The sequence below is a fragment of the Nomascus leucogenys genome, chromosome 6, assembly GCF_006542625.1.
Source record: "Nomascus leucogenys isolate Asia chromosome 6, Asia_NLE_v1, whole genome shotgun sequence".
In the NCBI taxonomy this organism is placed as follows: Eukaryota; Metazoa; Chordata; class Mammalia; order Primates; family Hylobatidae; genus Nomascus; species Nomascus leucogenys.
In genome coordinates, this window is record NC_044386.1 from 78670024 (window position 1) to 78688999 (window position 18976).

At 44.7% G+C, this 18976-nt stretch overlaps 1 protein-coding gene across 4 annotated transcripts in view; it reads left to right on the forward strand.

The window, feature by feature from the left end:
* The first annotated feature begins 1855 nt into the window (after nucleotides 1–1855).
* Nucleotides 1856–18976, forward strand: part of FAM81A (family with sequence similarity 81 member A) — an 86327-nt gene continuing 69206 nt past the window's right edge. The window contains exon 1 of one of the 4 annotated variants that reach the window (XM_030814493.1): nucleotides 1856–2171. The gene's annotated coding sequence lies outside the window, so the exon portion shown is untranslated. Of the gene's footprint in view, nucleotides 2172–2653; nucleotides 2801–2851; nucleotides 3149–18976 lie in introns of those variants that run through there. The other 3 variants (XM_003267045.4, XM_030814492.1, XM_030814494.1) reach the window with 3 other exon arrangements.

An 18976-nucleotide genomic window follows, 5' to 3' on the forward strand; every position in this document is an offset into this window, starting at 1 on the left:
AAATAAAAAAGTTAGCTGGGCATGGTGGCACACGTCTGTAGTCCCAGCTACTCGGGAGGCTGAGACAGGAGAATCACCTGAACCCAGGAGGCAGAGGTTGCAGTGAGCCGAGACCAAGAGCCACTGCATTCCAGCCTGGGTGACAGAGTGAGACTGTCTCAAAAGAAAGAAGAAAAACCAGTTTCCATGGTGTCTAGCATAATATACTGAACAAATAATTTGTATTTAAATGACTGCTTTGTAAATAGTATTACAGCCATCAAGTATATAGAATTGTTCTCTTTGATAATTTTTTCGGTAATCTTTGCAGCATAAAATAATTTGTAATAAATCATGGCTTTTTAATTGAAGTAATGCAAGAAAATCTCCATCTCCTGTAATGAGTTACAATCAAAGCGATTCTGGAAAAAATGGATATTTCATTGCAATTAGCCTACAGAAATAGGGAAAGAGTTGGAAAGAAAGTAGTGTAGGCTTAATCATTGTGCATTAGATTTTGTCCCCTTGGGATTCAAAACAAATCACTTCAGAAAAAAGATAGATAAGAAGTGGGAAGTCATGGGCCTAATTCAAGACCACTTTGAAAGGCTGGTTCTTATTGAGAAATTCATGTTTTGAAATAATTATTAATATAATTATTTGTCTTATTTGCTAATTGTTATGATTTTTAAAAAGGAAATGAAAGTCAGCCTAAATAGAAGGTGCCTACATATGGCAAGAGCCCCTCACCTTCCAGGTCCTCTCCTTCCCTACCTTTGAGAGTGAGGGAGTCTTGCAGCAAATGAAAAATCAAAGTTCGGTTTCGATGGCCAGAAGTAAGAAGGCACTTCTCTGTTTTATAGGTGCTCCATTCTGAGGAATATTAGGATCTACTATCCCTCTACTAGGAAGCCAGGAATGGGTGCCTTGAGGCTCTGGCACCTCAAGTAGTAGAGGGAGTAGGGTCAGTATTGGGGTGAGCCGGGAAAGAGTAGAGTAATAAGAAGTGGAGGAAACAAGACAGAGGGGACGTCATGTGTCCATCTGACATGCTCTCCATATGCACTGAAAGGCAGCCCGATGGAGACAGGCAAGAAATATTTTGAACCTTTTTCTAGACTCTTGGTGATGGACTCTAGGTTTGAATGGGTACTTTCTGCTAACACATGCACACCTTTCCAGATGTTGTGGCAAGTTACAGCCAGAAGGTCACTGGGAAGCTGAGTGACAGTGTGATCACCATGACATAGGATCCAATTCAATATGTATTTACCTAGTACATACCATGCACCAGGCAGTGGGAATCTAACCGAGAAAGGAAAGAATAATCATTGAGCTTTTGCAGCACTAAAGAGATGCTGTTAGATCAGATCTACACATCAGAAGACTCACGGCCATTACTCTCCTGGTCACAACGGCAGTGTTACATGTGTCTCTGATTATTTGATGAATGCTCGTCAGGCTCTAAGCTCTGTGGGATCAGAAAGTGATGTGTCTCTTTTTCATCTTCACCATTGTGTCTCAGGGCTAAGCATAGTTTCTAGCACTTGGCAGCCATCCAATAGATACTGTTGGCTGAATGAATGTTACAGATGCATTAGCGCTTTGTGGAGGGTATTAGCCCGTTTTACCGGTGAGGAAACAGTTGCAGAATACCCAAGATCACACACAAATAACAGTCCTTAATACTAACAGCCCCTAAATAATAATCCTGCCGGAGAGAGGATTCCAAAACCGCTCAGCCCAATCCACAGTTCGGGCTCTTCTACCATGTCGGGCTCCTTCCCCTGGGTTGGAAGTGCTCAGGCTGGGGGCGGGGAAACAGACAGGAGTCCCAGTGCTGGGTAAGTACCAGTGTCTGCGAAGGAGGCACGAACCAGATGGGGCAAAGGTCGTGTCCCCCCCAACTCCGCTGAAATGCCGCCCACCGAGAGGAAGCACAATTATGAGTGAATGGGCTTGTGCGTCCTGATGAGAATCCAAAATCTAGAGGAAGGTGGAAAGAGCCAGGACGCGCTGGGAGCGGATGAAGCTGATGGGAGAAGAAAAGGCTAGGAGGAGAAGGGGTGTTCGCGTTCTTCTTCGCGTCGTGTCTGCTGCGATGACACACGATCCTGGGTCCCAACTGCAGGTGTCAAGGCGATTCAGTAAATGACACTCGGCAGCCCCGGAGGGTTCGTTCACCTGCACAGGTGGGGCGTCACCGTGGCCTAATCAAATAACTTCTCCCCAATTTGAGGTGGGGAGGGGGAGAGAACTATTTTTGTGGGAAAGCGCTTTAGTAAATAAGGTATATTGGGGCTCTGGAGAGAATTGCAATGCCGCCACCATGGCTATGATCTCCATCAGGCACCATTTCAACACCTCTCCAAATCAGCCATCCCTACAACAGGATTTATTTTCCAATGAGCGAAATCCCCGCCCGCCAACTCCAAGGCGCTTGGATGCGAGCTCTGTGGGAAACAGCAGCGACGAGCAGAGGCTATTTTGAGTGTGGGAACGAGGAGGGAGGAGGGGCGGCGCCGCCAGGCTGGGCGCGGGTGCGCGGGGAAAGCCTCCAGCTCGGGCTGCCACGGCAACCGCGTCCAGGCAACGCGCCCGGAAGCGGCTCGGGCGGCGCGCGGCGGCTCGCGCCCCCCGGGAGCCGCGAACCCGGCCGGGCCGCGCGCCGGGCCAGGCGGCAGGCGCGCGCTGATTGGACGGCGCTCCCCGCGGCGCGGGCCCGCAGCCGGGCGCCCTGCTCAGCCAGCGCCAGCGGCCGCCGCACCCAGCCGCGCCGGCGAGGACATGGGCAGCCGCGGCGCGCCCACCCTCCGCGCCGGTGAGTGCCGCGCTCCGGGAACCCCTGCCGGGCGGCCGCTGGGGCTGGGCGGCGGGAGCTCCCTGGAACGGCCGGTGACCTTGGGGCAGCCTCTCAGGAGATAGGCGTGGGGTAGAGAGAGCTGCGCGTGGCCCATGTGACATGTCGCGGGCGAGAGGGTTAACTGCATGTGACGCGAAGGGCTGAAGTTGGGCACAGAGCGCAACTGGCGTTGCATTTTCGCGGGGGCTGCATGCTAGCGAACCAACCGACGCCCGGAGGGACTGTTTGGGGGAGCTGGGGTGGTGCACGGATTGCCAGGGGTAAAGGCGAGTCAGCCGACCCACTACTCAGAGTGAGTGACCTTGGGTAGGTTAACCATCTGCTCTTCCGCCCCTTCGCTTTTTCTCATGTTTCAAAGGAGGGGCTGGGGGTCTTTGCAGTTCCAGAATGCTGTTGTGCCATCCTACTGCGAGCTGAGAAAGAGCCCTAAAGTACGGTTCTGCAGGTACCGGAGATGCAAAGCTTAACCATGTTTATTCTAGGAGGGGTTTCCATTAATTGGCTCCTAAAGTGGTAAGAAATGTTATCGTTGTCTGGAAGATTATGGAGCAAGCAGTCGGTGGTCCGGAGAATGGCTTCTTAAGATGCACAGGTTAAAACCGCTTAGGTGCCCTAAAGACATGAACAAAATCAGGATTAATGCTCCTAAGTTCCCCTTTCCTGTAGTTAATCTAATAGGAAACTTTGTATTTGAACAGGTAAAATCAAAACCCAATCGTGGCAGGCAGCAGCAAATTAAGTGAGTCATTTCTTCAATGTGCACGAGGTTTATGTGTGTGTGTGTGCGCGCGTGTGTGTGTGCGTGTGTGCGCGTGCGCTCTCGTCCTCAGCTTAAAGTCTGTGTACGGCAGTGTTAGAAATTATTTCGTAGGAGTAACCAGAAATAATGCTAGAATTCGAATCCACAAAAGTGCAGCTCTCTCAGAAGCAAGGGCAAACATTTGCAACTTGCTTTTAAAATAAGAGTTAGGTTTGTAGAGTAAATATATTCTTTATTGAGAACCATCCCCAGATTTGCACATTTATCTGCCTTCTGGGCTCTGTCACTGAATGTGCGTGTGTGTGTGTGTGTGTGTGTGTGTGTGTGTGTGTGTGTGTTGGGGGGGGTTCCGTGGCACTTATCCTATTTTTAGCATTGACTGGTACTAAAAAAAGACACTTAGGCCGCCTTCCATATCCACTGTCTATAAACTTCCCTCTTCCACGGAGGGGAATGGAGGAAGTACCCTCTCACAGGTACCCCTGGTTGCCCCTTCTGACTTTCTACTTAAAGGCTACCCTTGATTTTCATTCGAATCTGATTTCATCTATATAAGAACGTGGGTTGGGAAGACAGTTTCCAATGCTAATGATTAAGCTTCTGCAAGCTTGTTTACCTGAGGGCTTAATAACCTTTAATGTGTTACATGTTAGAAATCTGATAGCATACGGATAGAAAAATCCTTAGTGCCCAGGGATTCAACCACGAAGCCCTACCAACCATTTAATGAACCACACCACATGGTGCTTGGAACCCTCATTAGCGCATTATTCAGCCTCCTCTCTCTGCAGGCCACTAGGCTGTGTGACTCTGACCTGGCTTTCAATGTCTTGTTTCTTGTACCCTGCAGCCACACTCTTGCATTTTCATTTTTTCTGTAGCTGAGCCCACCTTCTCTCCCGAGCACCAGAGCCTGAGTGAACAACTTCCCGCAGAAGAGCCTTCTCTAGTGTCCTCTGCCGTCTCACCAGAGTAGGGATGCCCTTCCGCTTGCTCCTTAGTGCTGCCTCCAAACCAATGCACCATCACCAACCAAGTCTCCTCTCGGAAGGTAGTGCTGTCTGCTTATGCCCCTACCCTCCTTCTTATCTTCTGGTCCAGTGCTTCCCAAACCTGGGGGCTCCTCAGAATCACCTGGGACATTTTGGAAAACTTGGTCTTTAGACTCCCTCAAATATACCAAATTAGAATCATTGGGGGCTGGGGTAGGGTGGGGGAGTAAGACCTAAAAATCCCTGCTTTAAAAACAAACCCCAAAAGGAGGAGCAGCAGGAGACGATGAAGAGAGAAACAGAACTCTCTGGGCAATTCTGATGTACACTCAGGTGCAGTGGGGATCTCTTCACTTGATGCCTCAAAAAAGTGATAAACAAACAAAAAACGTGAGCAGCCAGCTTCATTCTCTTCTCTGCTTTGTCTCTTGCTAGTGACTTTGGGGTTTGTATTGAAGCTCTCTTAATTCTTTGACCTTGAAGTTCCTCAACATCTATTCCTATAGCCTCAGTTTCCACTTTGCTTCAACTAACATCTTGGACTTGTTCAGTCTTGAACAAGACTGAACCTTCGAGATCTTGAACTTGGACTTCAGCCTACTTAGCTGATACTACCCACATACTGCTCTGGATTTTAACCATCGCTGAGGACCCTGGTCCCTTAAGTACTTGCTGTTCCAATCCTTCAGCTCCTCTGTGACTCTGTTTCTCCACTTGTGGCATGTAGGTTGCTAGCCATTTCCATTCTGTCTGGGATCCCAGAATCCTTTGTTTCAAAGTGTTGGGCTTCTCATATTCCAGTCCTCAATCCAAAATCAACCCCCCTTGCCTGCTTATTCTTCTCCTAGCCTGCCACATTATCCAGGAGGAAGTCACAAAGACCTTTGGACAGGTTCCACTGAAAATTTACGCTGGCTCTAATTTCACCAGATAAATTCTCACTTTACCTTCCTCAAGGCCCCCAAGCATCTTTTTCTTCCTCTCTTTGTCCTTCTTTATTTCGTCTTTCTCAAAGGAAGAAAATGTCTACAAGTCCCTTCCCCAGGGTTAATCCACATGCACTCCACACTCTTCATTCTCTGGACTTGATTCCTTCCTTCTCACCTCTTTTGGGAACTGGCTGCGTTTGTTATTCCTCTTCTCCAGCGTCTTTGGTCCTTCCTTAATCCGCCCCAACCCTTACTCCACCATATGGGTCATCCTTCCCATAAGAAACTGTGGTGGGGTCCTCGCTCTGTCCAGTAGAATTTTCTGTGGTGAGAAAAATGTTTTATATCTGCACTGTCGCATATGGTAGTCACTATCCACATGTGGCTCTTAAGCACACAAAGTGTGGCTAGTGTGACTGAGGAACCAAGTTTTCCATTTTAGTAAATTCTAAACTAATTTAAATCCAATTGAAGTAGTCAGATAGGGCCAATGGCTATCGTGTGGGGTAGCACTGTTCTTGACCCTGCTACTCTGTTGAACTGTCCTCAGGTTCTCTTCTTTGTCCACTCACCTGTTCTGGTTTCACCCTCATTTTTCTGTTGAAACTGCTTCCTCAGGGGGCTCTGTCGTAGGTGTCCTGGCTGCAGATCTGAGGCCTTTGCCCTGTCTTTCCCCTCCTTGGTCCCTGCCCTGCGTCTCCTGGCAGCAGTCAGCCCTTTGTGCCTCTCTCTCTCCCTGTCTCCATGACGCTGGTTGTCCAGGCCCACTCGAACCTCATTTGTTTCCTTTTTCTTCCTGGCCTGTAGACACGGGGATGCTGTGAGATCCTGTCCTTGGTCTTTCCTTTCCTTTTCCTCCTCCCTTCTCCCTGCCCCAGCCTCACCTCTGAGCCCGCAGTAGTATTTAAAGAGCACTGGGCGCTTTCCCCGCGCCTCACTGGGCGCCCTCGCCCACTTGTACTACTTCCTCTAATCCTCACTCCAACTCTGTGAAGCAGAGACTCTCATTACTCCCGTTATGTAGGTGCAGAAATTGAAGTCGAGGGAGATTTGAATAACTTAAAGAAAACACTGCTTTCAAGGAGCAGACCTGGGAAAGGGACTCCACCAGTCTGACCTCAGAGCCCCACTTTTAATCCTGTTTACCCAGGGCCCCCAGGTACTTCAAATCTATATTTTGGGCCCTGAGCTGTTGCCCACATTTCACTCAGCATGTAATACTCAGAAGCCTGACTGCTTTGTCTCTACCTTGTCTTCCTGGCTTCTGTAATCATTTTTCCCCTTTTTAAACCTTTTACTTTGAATAATTCAAATTTATAGAAAAGTTGTGATAACTGGCCAGGTACAGTGGCTCATGCTTGTAATCTCAGCACTTTGGGAGGCCGAGGCGGGTGTATCACCTGAGGTTAGGAGTTCCAGACCAGCCTGGCTAACATATAGTGAAACCCCGTCTCTACTAAAAAAAATACAAAAATTAGCTGGGCATGGTGGTGAGTGCCTGTAATCCCAGCTACTCAGGAGGCTGAGGCAGGAGAATCGCTTGAACCCAGGAGGTGGAGGTTGCAGTGAGCCGAGATCGCACCACTGCACTCCAGCCTGGGCGACAGAGCAAGACTCCGTCTCTCAAAAAACAAAAAAGAAAAGAAAAGAAAAAGAAAAGTCGCAATAATTAAAATAATTCCCAACATACCTTTCAACCAAATTCTCTAAATATTAATTTTTACCACACTTGTTTTACCTTTCTCGCTCTATCATATTCTCTCATTCTCTCTCTCTGTGTCTGTGTTTCTGTGTGTTTATGCACACACATATGTATGCACACACATATGTATACACACACACATATACACACACACACGTGCATATGTTGTCATTTTCCCTGAACCATTTTAGAGTGAGTTGTAGACATGATACCCCTTTGTCCCCCTAAATACTCAAGTGTATATTTCCTTTTAAAAAGGACATTTTCTTGTATAAGTGCCAAAATCAGAAAATTAGCATTAAGAGCTATTATCTAATCAATAGGCCTTATTCATGTGTCATCTATTGACCTAATAATGTCCTTCATGGCAAAAGAGGAGAAAAAAAGATCTTTATTGTTTTGTTTTTGAGACGGAGTCTTGCTCGGTTGCCCAGGGCGGAACGCGATGGCACGATCCTGGCTCACTGCAGCCTCCGCCTCCCTGGTTCAAGCAATTCTCCCGCCTCAGCCTCCTGAGTAGCTGGGATTACAGGCACCCATCATCATGCCCGGCTAACTTTTGTAATTTTGTAGAGACAAGGTTTCACCACGTTGCCCAGGCTGGTCTTGAACTCCTGACCTCAGGTGATCTGCCCGCCTCGGCCTTCCAAAGTGCTGGGATTGTGGGCATGAGCCACTGCACCTGGCCAAAAAGATCTTTTAAAAAAAAAGATGTTTTCTGGTCCAGGATCCAATCCAGGATGTGTTACGTTCGTTGTCATACCTCTTTCATTTCCTCTAATCTGGGACCATTTCCTAGTCATTCTGTCTCTCGTGAACCTTGACACGTTTGAAGGGTGCAGGTCAGTTATGTAGTAGAATGTCCTGTAGCTTGGCCTTGTCTGATGTTTCTCATGAGTAGTGGATGTGTCCCTCTCAGTGCATTCCTTGATGACGTTAGTGCCATCATCCTCTTCTCTGTAACCAGAGCTTGAACACCTGGGGTTATTCTGACTTTCTGTTCCTTGCACTCCCACACCAGACAGTCATTGAGTCAAGTTGAGGTGTCCCCTGCACAGTCTCCCTCCATTCGTCCTTTCCTTTCTGTGCCTACTGTCTCTCTCCTGTTTGGGGCAGTTGTGGAGTGAAGGCCTGTGCACACTGGCCTCAATCGACTGTTCCAGCCTAATTGGCCGCTGCTTAGCAACAGGAACCCAAGGGTCCCATAGTCCTCACCAATCAGTATTTCCTCTGCTTTGCCCCCTCTCCACCCCTTCTCATGCTGCTCTGAATTCACATCATTTACCCTTTTGAATATTAGACTCAAATGCCTGCTTCTCAAATGCTTTTCCTGATGGCCCAGTTCAAACTGATCCTGCCTTCTGCCCAGTGGCACTGACCAGCCCCTCCATTCTTGCACGGTGGCTTGCTAGTGTTATTTCCCTGCAGAATGGAAGTTCCTGTAGTGCGGGGGCTGTGTCTTGTTCAGCACCCTAGAGGCTCAATGAATATTTGTTGACTGGACTAAATTATTTGATGAAATCATTAAGCAAGTGCACAGAATAACCATGGAGCTGTCTGCTAGCACGTGGTATGCGATGGTGGATGTGAGACCCATGCTTTACCCGAAGAGTCAGGTGGGTGTTGGCTCAAAATAGGATCTTTTTAGTAAAACGGTGGATAATTTGAGAAGGCATTTTCATGTTGTAAGTGGAAAAAATGATTCTTCTCTGATGACATCTTAACGTCGTGTGTATGTGTCAAGACAAAGAAAGAGCATATTTGATTTTTTAAAAAAGAGTAGAGAAACTAACATAGCATATTAAAAATGGCCCATCTAGTTCTTCACACGCCAAATGGGCAGCTGAATGTGAGAGGAGTAGTTTCTCCAGCTCCCTTCCTCCCTGGGAGCCCTGGAGCCACCTGCCTCCTCTGGCTGTCTGGCCTCCTCTCTCTCCTCTGCTGTCCTTCAGCACTGCCTCCCCACTCTACTCACTGTTTCTCTCCTCCCGTATTTCACTCTTTCTGTCTTTTCCTCTCTCTTAGTAACTCTTCTACTGTCCTCCTTCTCCCTATTGATTGTTTTATTTTATTTTTTGACTTATTGGATGTAGTTTTATGTTCCATGAGTTTTTCCATATAAAAGCAGGTGATTTTTGGAAAAAGAGAAAACCCAATTGCTTTTTATGCCTTGGTGGTCTTTTGTTGACTCTTTCCATAGCTCAGTGGTTCTTGTTATTTTAAAAATGTAGCTATCAGAGATAATAAAATGGTTTATCGGAAGGAACATAATTACCTCTTTCTGGTACACTAGGAAAATTACTAGGAATGTGCTGGTTGATAAATATCAAAAAGCCTAAAATTTTCAGTTGCTACCAAGGGAACATTGGTACTTGAGGTTGAAAGTCAGATCTCAGTGTGGTGAAAACTCGGATTTCCGGATGGCGAGCTGCTGAGCTTACTGGGAACTTCAGTCTTCCTCCCTGAAGATGTCTGCATTTGCTGACTGGTGGTCACCCCCTGCCCCACTTCAGAACGCGTTTGTGGAGAAGACATTCTCTCTGGATGAAGCAACTACAGAAGTGCAGGCAAGACATTCTGCTGCCGTCGCTGATTGTGGCTTAAATAAAAAGCATGTTTATGTGGGAGAGAATGTGTGGGGGTTGCTTTCGCATTATGGAATTCTTAAAATTGTTGAACCAGGAAGATGTTATTCAGAAACCCCTGGTGCCTTCAGCTTGTTTTTTGTTTATTTCAGGTTTCTTTTCTCCCCCAGTTTTAATTATCTCTGGAAAAACTCAAGAGTCCTCCCCTGCTCCTAAAATAGTTATAAAATTAATGTGCTGTACTCAAGTCGTTACTCCATGTAAAAGAGTAAAAGACTCCCATGTTAAGGAGAGAATTCCAGCTTCCTATCTCTGAGTGTGAGAAAAAGGGTATAGGCTGGAGACTGGATCTTTCTTCTAAGCCTAAATTCTTAGCTTTTCAGCCAGCAATTCGTAGAGGGTAGAACCAAAAGTCACCACCAGCATTCTGTCTGTATGACAGTACACAGAATCGTGCTTTCCCCTGCTAGTTTAGTAGGTAGAGAGTTTACATGGGCTTTTAATAATATTTTTTCTCTTCTAGCTGTTGCACTTGGCAGATTCCTTTTTTAACATTTGGTAATGTATCTTTTCTAATGCTAGAAAGAAAAGTTGCCAAATATTGCTGTTGATCATAGTAAAACACCCTAAAAGTAATGACTTCTTTTTTGGTGTGAGTGCCCAGGCCCACTGCAGGGTGACCTCCAGCCTTCCGCCGAGCTCACAGCTGGAAGGGCACCTTCAGTCGGCAATCGATATGTCATTTGGGTAGAGCAACTCAACAATGAAAACAGTGGGTCTTCCCAAATTAGAAAAACAAAAAGGCGAATGAGCAAATAGGTATGAGTGTCCGTGAAGAGGCACTGTGCCAGGCTTCGTGGAGATTACAGGTTCTTGTAGGATGTGGTTCCCGCTGCCCTACAGCAGCTCAGCTGGGGAGACATAATCCATGAAAAGTTCAAATAACAATAGAAGATTTAAATAGCATTTCAAAATAGCTGTTATTAACAGAGGAGAACAAAAACCAATCTGTTTTTGCAAGGGTTCTCCTAAAAATGTTAACATTCTAAGCTGTGGAGAGTGGATTGAAGCAACATCAGAGACCAGTCATTGGGTTCTAGAGGTCTGTCTGTAAATCTGTCTGGACCTGACAGAAGCCATGTGTGTATTGCAGATTGACCGCCTCCCTTCATTTATGCAGAAATCTCTGCACTGGCTGGAAGAGCACTGTCAAATGTTGTAAGCATTCTAAAGTTCACCTTTGTGGGTCAGAAACACATCACCCCTCACCCTTCTACCTCCAACAGAATTCCCTTTATGAATGTGATAGAATGGAGGGGAAAGAATGCAAGTCTTGCTAAGTGGACTCAAGGCCATTTTCACAAAGGGCATTGAAAGTATCTGCTCTGGGACCCCTTGGAGGGACTTGCAGTTTTCCTGGAACCTCGAGTTTTTGGAATACTGTGCTGGCATCACTCCAGAACCACTGGACCTGTACAACATGCTGATTCCCTGATGCACAGGCGATCCAGGCTTCAGTCCCAGCTTTGATGAGAGCACCAGCCTCAAGCCTTGTTCTGTGCCCACGAGGAAACGAAAGTAAAAATTGATAGCAAACTTCTTTTAACTAAACCATAGTCTTTAAAGCCCAGAATCAGGCTTGTTTCTTGGTTTTGATAGCTGTAAATGAGCAATTTATGCTTTTTGTTATTATTGTCGTTCGCTGGTTCATTGTTTTCTTCAAGAAGGTTTTATTTAAATTTGTGTCATTGTGAATATAGCATACTTGTTACAGTATTTTGAAAATAAGGAAAAGCAGAATAAAAATGTACCCAGTGCCACTATTTACATTTCAATTTATTTCTTTCCACTGTTTTAAAAGATATAACTATACTAATACTTCTAGTCCTAGAATCCTTGTCTCACCCTCTCCAAGATGGTCGTAGGATTTCTGGGTTGCTGAGGTAATGTACAGTTGAAAAAATGTCAAGATGTGTCAGGTAAGCTACATCTGCTGTTGGCCTAAGGACAGATATTTTGGTGTGAGGATGCCCAATGTCTTAGAGACCATGTAAGGCCTCGACGACTTACCCAGCTTTCCCCAGATCAGCCTCAAAACCATAATGCCATGTGCATTCCTTAATATGCTAGCCCAGTATATTTCTTCCAAGGACTGCTCAGCTGTTCTAAAAAATTCTGGTCAGGAGTGGGGAGAGATGAGCTGCCTATGAAGGAGACAGAGTATGCTTATTTGCACTGTTTTCATTTCCTTTGCCCATAATTTGGAGGCACTTCCCCAATTGGGACAGTGTGGTTAATTTGTGGAAAGCTCCTGCTATTAGCATTGGTCTTTCCTTTAGCCTTGTCAATCTAGATACATTGGCTTGAGAAATTAGGCATCCTGACCTCAGTTGCACGGCCCTCTTCCTCCTTCTTTTACCGAAGCACATGATTTATCCAGATAACAACTATCCACACCACAGAGATAATTCCAGCAATTTGGCAGGGGGAAAGTTGGTAGGAGGATGAGTGAAGGGAGGGGAGGGGGAAACAGCATTAAAGGTAGCCTCAAGGCCATGGAGGCATCTAGGCATAGAGGGAGGAGGCCTCAGATACAGGAGAAAAGGAAGGCAGATAATTGCTGGCCTGGGCACTCAGCAGCGCAGTGGTTGCCTTGTCCTTGACTTGGAGTCTCCTGCCTCATCCATCTTTGCTGGCCCATGGTCAAGCAGTCTTCTCACTGTGGGGAGAAAGGGAAGAGGGAGGAGCAAGAGGAGAAGGATGTGGTAATGGTGGCAGTGGTAGTGGTAGTAGATAACTTCAACATTTGCAGGATTGGCTGGGAGTGGTGGCTCAGGCCTGTAATCCCAGCACTTTGGGAGTCCTAGGTGGGCAGATCATGTGAGGTCAGGCGTTTGAGACCAGCATGGATAACATGGCGAAACCCCGTCTCTACTAAAAATACAAAAGTCAGCTGTGTGTGGTGGCATGCACCTGTAATCCTGGATACTCGGGAGGCTGAGGCAGGAGAATCACTTGAACCCGGGAGGTGGATGTTGCAGTGGATGGAGATTGTGCCACAGCACTCCAGCCTGGGCCACTGAGTAAGATTCTGCCTGAAAAAAAAGAAATTGCAGTGTCCTTTAAACTCATTAGTCTAAATGTTTGCACCATCTAAATTGTGGTGCCTTGAAGCAAAGCTCTGGCTTCCAGGCCCTGGTTATAGTTCTAAATAATGTGTACTATTGTGCATTGTAGGATGTTTAGATAGATAGATAGATAGATAGATAGATAGATAGATAGATAGATAGATAGATAAAGTATACTATAAATCCACCTTGGTGGGTTTTTTTTTCTTTTTTACCTTAACATTATAGCAAGGACATAAATATATTCTTAGCTGTTTTTTTTGTTTTTTAGTTTTTTTAGAGACAAGATCTAGCTAGCTCTGTTGCCCAAGCTGGAGTGCAGTGTCATGCAGCCTTGAACTCCTGGGCTCAAGCAATCCTCTTGCCTTAGGCTCCTGAGTATCTTGGACTACAGGTGTTCGCCACCATGCCTGGCTAATTTATTTTTTATTGTTATTTTCTTGTGGAGACGGGGGCGTTGCTGTGTTGCACAGGCTGGTCTTGAACTCCTGGCCTGAAACGATCATCCTACTTCAGCCTCTAAAAAATGTTGGGATTACAGGCATGTAATCCATCATGCCTGGCCAGCTGTTGATATTCTTTTGAGTGGATGTGCTGTGTTCTAACTAACTGCTCTTCTATTGTTGGACATTTAACCAATAGCCATTTATAGAAATATTAACATCTAGTTAAGATCACATAGTATTAAGTGCGGATAAAATGCTTTAAGAGTAGAGATTTCATGGAGATTAGTTACTTTTGCCATGGAATTCCAATTTCATGGTCCTAGAAGGTATAGGGCAAGAATGAGTTCTGTACATGCCCTGGAGAGTCTAACAATTTGACTCCCCTTTGAACTCTTGGTTTACATATTTTTTTTAAATGGGGGCAAGAAGAAGTAATTTCTTTCTTTTAAATTGATACAGTGAAAAATTAAGTTTAAGAAGTAAAAGATACATTTAGTCAAAGCCCCAAGTAGTCTACCTATTCCTCTCTATTTCTCACTTACAGAGAAATATGACCCTGATTTGGTATTTGTCATTTCCACATTCATCTTTAGATGTTACAGATTTGGCATATTATTTGGCATGTTTTAAACCTTTATAAAAATGACATTGTATACTGTTCGTATCCTTCTTCAGCTTACTTTTTTCACTTAATATATTTCTGAGATTCATTCACATTGGGACTTGTAATTATAATTCATTTCTTTTTCTCTTTCTTTCCTTTTTTTTTTTTTTTTTTTGAGACAAAATCTCACTCAGTTGCCCAGGCTGGAATGCAGTGGTGAGATCACTGCTCACTGCAGCCTTGACCTCCCCAGGCTCAGGTGATCCTCCCACCTCAGCCTCCTTAGTAGCTGGGACAATAGGTTTGTGCCACCACACCCAGCTAATTTTTCTTTCTTTCTTTCTTTTTTTTTTTTTTTTTTAATGGAGATGGGGTTGCCATGTTGCCCAGGCCCACTCCTGGGCTTAAGCCATCTGCCACCTCGGCCTCCCAAAGGGCTGGGATTACAGGCCTGAGCCACTGCACCTAGCTGCTAATTCATTTATTTGCAATACTATTTGTTCTTTCATTGCATGAATGTATCATAGTTTATTCCTCCATTTGCCTAATGATGGGTGTTCATTCCCCACTCCTCATTTTTTTGCTATTAGAAAAATGCTACCTTAAATATTCTTGCAAATGTCTTCTTAAGAGCACATTTGGAAAGTTTTTTGAGGATTTTTTAGTAGTAGAATTATTAGGTCATTAGGTTTGTGCATCTTCAGCTTTACTAGATATTCAACATTGCTTTCTAAAGTGGTAGTATCAATTCACACTCCCATCTTGTGTTCCTGTTGTTCCATATATATTCTTGTCAATACTTGATCTTTTCATAATTGATTTTTGCCAGTCTGATGTGATGAAATAGTATCTCTGGGGGATTTTATCTCTTATGGCAAATTAGATTTATTTTATAATTTGCTTCCATTGTCCAGAACAGAGCCAATGTTGCATATATTAAAAATAACAACAACAAAACTTATTCAAGTTCTTATCCTTCAATATTCTTTTAAGATTTGCCAAGCAAGACAGCCATTTGGAAATCTATTTAGACTTAAAACTTAGATTATAAAATAAATGTTCTATTTCCAGTGAACAGAATTACACCCTATGTAGTTTGGTATTAGAACCCCAGCTGACTCCAACTGCTCACTGAGTACAGGTGACTGTCAGTTGGCTGGTCTCTGGATGCTGTATTCTCTTGGTTAGAAGCAAGTCACAGGTCCCACCCACACTCAAAGGGAGAGGACCATGCAAGGTGTGAACACTAAGAGACAAGGATGGTGTTGGGAGGCACGCTATGAGTCTGTCCACCACAGCAGGGACCATGTTTTGATCATCATGTTTCAGCATCATGGGTTCCAGTGTCATGGGTGTAGATCAGCATTGTTAGGGTGATCAGAGATTATCAGGGGGCTGACTTACCTAGTCTGGTTCCCATCGGAGGTGAAATTCCAATATATTAATTCACATCGAGAAAAGTAGCTGGCAGATAGACTTGGGCTTGTGTTTGCCGATTCCTGTGTACTCTCCTTTTATGCACAGCTATATGGGAAGCTAAAAGATGTGGTTGATGAGTATGGACTCAGGGCAAGGAGTGAATAGGATTATCTTTACGGCTAATGTCACTGGACCATGAGAGCCTAATGCATCCCCCTCTATTATAGAACTTTTCCTGCTGCCCTGGATTCTTAGGTGCTTGAAAACACCAATAATTTTTTTTTTTTTTGAGATAGAGTCTCACTCTATCCAGCCCAGGCTAGAAGGCAATGGTGTGATCTGGGCTCATTGCAACCTCTGTCTCCTGGGTTCAAATGATTCTTCTGCCTGAGCCTTCTGAGTAGCTGTGATAACAGGTGTGGACCATCACGCTCAGCTAATTTTTGTATTTTCAGTAGAGATGCGGTTTCATCATGTTGGCCAGGGTGGTCTCGAACTCCTGACCTCAAATGATCGGTCCACTTCGGCCTCCCAAAGTGCTGGGATTATAGGCATGAGCCACCACATCTGGTCACCAATACATTTTGTCTCTTCAAACTCTGCTTTTAGTAGACATGCTGTGTATACCATCCTCCTTTCTGGTTGCACATTCATTCTCAAGCCAGAATATAATTTAATTGATTATATTCAACAATATGAAATTACTTCAATTCAGTTATCTCTCCTGGACATTCACTCACCCAGCAAACATTTACTGATTAGCTCTGATGTGCTAGGTGCTTGGGATATAGCTGTGGACAATACAGCTCCTCATGGAGCATGCAGCATAGAGCCAAAGATGGATATTGAACTAGTATGATGAGTGCTTGCCGATTTCAGTAGTGAGTGTCAGCAGTGTTGGATCATTTTTATAGATCAGCTGTTCCCATCTCTTCCTGATTCTTCAGATTTCATTGTCAGAGTCTCATCTTAACTTGAATTTTGCCGTCTTCCCCATTGGCTTTCTACACTACCTGCATCATTTTGTAGAACAAAGGAAAGGAAAATAAGATACCAAGAAGCTGAACTAATCCCTGATTGTAAATGCTATTTCAGTGAAAATGTCCATCATTAAGGGGCTGGCTAACAATTATGGTAGATCCATTCAGTGGAATATCACCCAGGCATTAAAGATGGTGATGTAGGCTGAGCATAGTGGCTCATGCCTGTAATTCCAGCACTTTGGGAGGCCAAGGTGGGAGGATTACTTGAGGCTGGGAGTTTGAGGCCAGCCTGGGCAATATAGTAAGACCTCATCTCTGTAAAAAATTGAAAAATTAGCCAGGTATGGTGGTAAGTGCCTGTGGTCCCAGCCACTCTGGAGGCTGAGGTAGGAGGATTGCTTGAGCCTAGGAATTGGAGGCTGCAGTGAGCTATGACCAAGCCACTGTACTCTAGCCTGGGGGACAGAATGAGACCCTGTCTCACACAAAAAAATTTTTAATGGTGATGTATATCTTTATATATTGGTATGGAATCGTGCTCATGGTGTAGTGTCAATTCGAAAATGCAGCATAGACATGGTCTATGAAGTATTATTATATTATATTATATTATATTATTTATTTAGAAACAGGGTCTCACTCTGTCACCTGAGCTGGAGTGCAGTGGCATGATCTCAGGTCACTGCAGCTTCCAACTTACCAGGCTCAGGTGGTCCTCCTACCTTAGCCTCCTAAGTAGCTGGGACTGCAGGCATATACAAACATGCCTGGCTAATTTTTGTATTTTTTGTAGAGATAGGGTTTTGCTATGTTGCCCAGGCTGGTCTTGAACTCCTGGGCTCAAGTGATCCTCCTGCCTTGGCCTCCCAAAGTGTTGGGATCATAGGCATGAGCCACTGCTCCTGGCTGAAAGTTTTATTTTAAAAAATAGATATGTATTCTATCAGATGTGCATAAAGGGACATTAGCCAGGGAAGGGAAAGAAACCAACCCTTACTGGAAGCTTATCCAGTGCCCTAAGACCAGACACTGTTCTGGATATTCCATAGCCTCCTGTGGCTAATGCCTGGTGATGCAGAGGCTGAGGTCCTAGGTTCAAATCTCTGCTCTACTCCTTCTTGGCCACGTGATGTTGGGTCAGTTGCTGAACATTTCTAAGTCTCTGTTTCCTCTGGTTCAATGTTGATAATAAGAGTATAATACTTTACAAATGATTGTGAGGGTGAATTAAACTAATGCACATAAATGTGCTTCATGAGTACCTGACCTTCTAGTGTAAGCAGTTACTCGTTACGTTATGTGTGAGTAGCTGTTACGTGACCCCAACTCAACCAACTAAGGTGGGCCCGCTGAGATCATACAGATAGTGGGGAAGCCAGGATTCAAGCAAGAGCCTTTCTGATCCCACTACCATGTTTTCTATGAGAGAAAAATATGTTGGACTGTAGTTGTGCAAAGGGAGAGTGAGAGAAAGAGGGATGAGAGAGACAGTAGAAGAAGGAAAACAGGCAGTAAAAATGGGAAGTTAAGAGAAAGAGCAAAGGAAAATGAAGAGGACTCAATGGTGGGGAAAGCAAAAAAAAAAAAAAAAAATGGAAGAGAGGAGGCAGGAAGAAGGTAAGGGAGAAGAGCTGGAAGAGGGTAGGGAGGGAGGCAAGAGGAGAGAGAGGAATGAGAAGTGCTAGGTGAATCTCCACACCTCTCCTGCTACTCCAGCCAGATCCCATCTCTGGGTGCCTGAATTCCCAGTCTAGTCACCAGGGCCTTGGGCCTGCATGCACCACTGTGACTCCCCATCTCCTCCGACTCCTGCCTGCCTGGGAGGCCCTTGCCTTCTACCATCCCACAACTTCCTATCACTCCTCAGGGCCTGGGGATCAAGTCCAAAGGCCTGAGGGTGCTGTTGGAGGTGAGTTAGGGAACAACATCCAGCTGTCTTTCCAGACAAACCTTCCACTGTTCCTGCCCTCTATCCTTTCACTCTGTTTTTAGCTATAAGGAAATAGTTGTTTTTTTTTTTTTTTTTTTACCATCATATGACAACCACTTTGTTCATCAATGCTTTGCCTATTTTTTATTCTGATGGTTTGGCATAATGTATCAATCCTATATTTTAATAGTGAAATGAAAAATTAACTGTTTTTACATGATTGGTGTTCAACTCTTTAGTAAAAATTGTCATTTTAATTTATTAAATTCATTTACCATTTTACATTAAAATGGTATGGCAGGTTTTTCTACTCAGTGTCACATTACTTATAAAACTATAATAATTGGTTGGCATTAATGTCTTCTTTTTCGTTAACATTTTAAAATATTCATCTCTATGTATATCTACTTCCTTTTTTGTTTCTCCCTTCACAGAATCCTCATAATCACAAATAATCATTTTGATTTAGATAATAGCATTTCACTTTACTCTTCTGTGAACTCCTGAATTCTATTTATATATTGCATATTTTGGGCATTTGGATTATTTTTCTTTTTTTGAGACAGGGTCTTACTCTGTCACCCAGGCTAGAGTGCAGTGGTGCAGTCATGGCTCACTGCAGCCTTGACCTCCCAGGCTCAGGTGATTTTCCCACC